The 3,337-nt window shown below is 40.0% G+C and overlaps 1 protein-coding gene across 4 annotated transcripts in view; it reads left to right on the top strand.

Annotated features, from left to right (window-relative positions):
• Positions 1-3,337, top strand: part of LOC106875085 (protocadherin beta-2) — a 218,998-nt gene that overhangs the window by 127,236 nt on the left and 88,425 nt on the right. The gene's annotated exons all lie outside the window — the stretch shown is intronic.

The following is a 3,337-nucleotide window of genomic DNA, read 5'->3' as shown; positions in this document are numbered from 1 at the left end:
GGTACATGGGGATTAATACATACTTTAAGAAATTATCATTTCTTATATTTAATTGTTTATGTTAAGATTTTATTTACCCACATGGGGATTTACACATGCTTTAAGAAATTATTATTTCTTATATTTAATTGTTTATGTTATGATTTTATTTACTCCATGTACCCAATCTTTGTGGACACCCTGTATATATATACCTCTTTGCTCCAACGTTTGTTCTAAACTAAATATTAAAGTAGTCAACAGTGCAGAAAACAGGGAACATTGACATTTCACCTACACCATTACTATTTTTGTGGTTTATGTTTAACTACATTGAAACGATAGAATCCATGTTTTCTTCTTATTAAACGCAGGAATTTTGCAGTAGATAACAACGGGTGACGCCAATAACGCTTTGCACGGCATCTGACATTGGTTAGAAGGGGAAAATTAGGAATTATTCGCATACCACAAACCTGGTGTCCCAAACTTTGCACTAAGGGGTTTCCACAGGGTACCGTGGGCCAGGTGTGTGTAGTATTTAATCTAAGCAACGGATTAGGTTTATTACTACAAAACAGAAAACTACCCTTCGAACTTCCACACAATTTCTTATTTCTTTATTGCCCACAAGGGGCTAAACATAGAGGGGACAAACAAGGACAGACAAAGGGATTAAGTCGATTAGATGGACCCCAGTGCGTAAATGTTACTTAATTTATCGATCCCGAAAGGATGAAAGGCAAAGTCGACCTCGGCGGAATTTGAACTCAGAACGTAACGGCAGACAAAATACCGCTAACGTTTCTGCCAGCTCGCCGCCTTTCGAACTTCCACACAGTTGCTGGCTACTAAACTTTACTCAGAAGTCCTCGGTCGACCAGAGTTTATAATAGAAGACACTTGTTTTAAAGTGTCTTTAGGTGGGAGTGAACTCGAAACTACGAGTTGGTTGCTGAATGAATTTAACCACGGAGCCATATCTGCGCCGAGAAACCTTTACACAGGAAACTTTTACAAGACATGAAGTATGTTTAGATAACTTCACTTACACTGTCTTTTAGTTATATGTTTATTTATTTACTTCAATTTCCCGAATAGAATAACATTTGGTAGAATTGTTAACATATCAAGCTGAATGCCCAGAGGTCAAAGGTTCGAATATTGATATGGGAATCACACTTGTGCATTCGTGAGGAATACATGCACACGAGACTGTTTGGCTGCCTATTTGGCTCAACCAGACAAACTAGAAAACAGGAACTAGTTGTTCTTTCACAGTTGAAGAATTTACATTACATAAAGGGGTGGGGGAAAGGCATTGAACTGTACAAAAAACGAAATGTGACTGACTTGTTCGAACAGCATATCTCAACTACAAAATTACATTCACAGAAAAATTATAGCAGAAAGAGACATAAGCTTACCTTGAGAAAGGAGGTTTGAGTTTAAAGTTGTTAGTATTTTTTTTTTTTTTTTTAGGAAGAGAGTGTGGTGCAGGTGAAGAAGAGAAAGGACGAAATACAAAGAAAAGCTGTGGGGGAATTTATGGTGGTGGGTGCAGAGAAAAGTGGTTGAGAGAGGGGAAGATAGAGAGTAAGTGCGGGAGAATTGGTGGCGGTGATGAGAAGTTGTAACAAAAAGGAGAGGGAGAGAAGAAGAGAAAGCAACAGGACAGTGAACTGGTATGTGTGTGGTAGGAGGCGAAGGTAAAGCGAGAATGTTGGGGGTGGGGAGAACAGAGAGAATTTAAAAGAGCAAGAAATGGGCGGTAGTGAGAGGGAAGAAGCAGTAATAAAGAGGGAGAAGCAAAGAGAGAGAAATAACGGATAGAGAATGTTGCGGGGTACGGGTTCAAATCCCGTAGTCACCTACTGACCACTTGTTTTCGTCTTATAAGAGTAAAATACCCAATCTTCCTGTTGTTTTCACAGCTATTGTTGTTGTTGTTGGCATTCCGTCGCTTACGACGACGAGGGTTCCAGTTGTAGTAAGGTTGAACACGAGTTCAATGACAGAGAGGAGGCAGGAAAAAAGGGGATGAGAAAACAGGCAAATAAGAAGTGGAGTAATCGGTGGCATTGTCTATTAATTGTTTTCGTGTTCAAAACATTTTCATAATTTTGTCTTAAACGTCCATGCTTGCTTTCAGAGGTTTTACTTTGCCCTTGAGCACTGAGATCGATGTAAGCGACTTATCCCCTCCCTAAAATCTGCTGAAAATCTGATTCCATCACTTGTCACCTGTAAACATGGGATGTGCCGCAGCTGACTTACATGTCATAGATTCACAGTCACTGTGAAAATATATAATCCTATTACAAAATAGACGTTAATATAATGATAAATGGAATCATTCTCTTTCAGTGCATTTTACTGAACGGACGTGTTTTTCTGCTGCTCTCGTTTAATTGTAGGTTTTCCCTTTTGGGATTACCGTTGTTTTTTTTTAACTGTTATACAACTTTTATTTTGTTCTCTGTGTCCTTTGGACACATTGCCTGCTCTAGCAGGTTCGGTTTTTCTGCGAGTTCCCCTTGCTTAGGGGCGAATTGTGTTCCTTTGTGGAAAATGTTTTACAGAATCAGTACAACATGTAAGTTGACGCCTCTCAGTATGTAATTCTAGACTTCTTCTTGGAGGAATTGTGCGAACAAATGTTACTCTCCCTCCAATTTTGCCAAACGAAGGAAGAGAAAAACATACCGTAGAAACACAGAATGGTAATGGAAAAATGAACTACGGGTCCGTGGCCGGTGTCACTAGCGACACAATGCAAGTCGTCCCGGGCGAGCTCGAAAAATATAAAAATCTTATTGCAAAGGGAAGGAGCGAACATGAAACTGACTACCCCAGAAGAAGTGATGTACAACACAAAACGCAAAACGATAGTTTACAGAACGCTGTCCCAGTCAACGGAAATGCTGTGATCTCGGTCACATGGAAACCGAGTAACTGGCATATGAGTCCTAGTTCCTTTCTTCACGAGTCATACCGACTCATGGCGTATATATTCTCCTCCTGGACGGGACGCCGGTTCGTCCCCAGTCCATCATTTTTTTGCTAGCCGACTGAACTGCAACTATATGAAATGAAGTGTTTTGCTAAAAACCACAACATGTCGCACGATCGAGGAATCGAAGCCACAATTTTACGATCACGAGTCCAACACCGTAACCACCACGCTCCTCCACTATGAGTTCTAGGGCTTAAAAAAAATAATAGATAATAAATAAATAACCCGTAGTCTGAGGTGTGGATGTGGTGATAGCGGAAAGGAAATAAATGTAAGAAAATAAGGAGGATGTAAAGAGAGAAAGAGGAGGAGAAAGAAGATCAGAGGGAATAAGTTTGTGTT

Source organism: Octopus bimaculoides, chromosome 14, assembly GCF_001194135.2.
Source record: "Octopus bimaculoides isolate UCB-OBI-ISO-001 chromosome 14, ASM119413v2, whole genome shotgun sequence".
Taxonomy (NCBI): domain Eukaryota; kingdom Metazoa; phylum Mollusca; class Cephalopoda; order Octopoda; family Octopodidae; genus Octopus; species Octopus bimaculoides.
The sequence above is the reverse complement of the archived record's forward strand: the minus strand, read 5'-3'. Positions and strand labels throughout refer to the sequence as shown.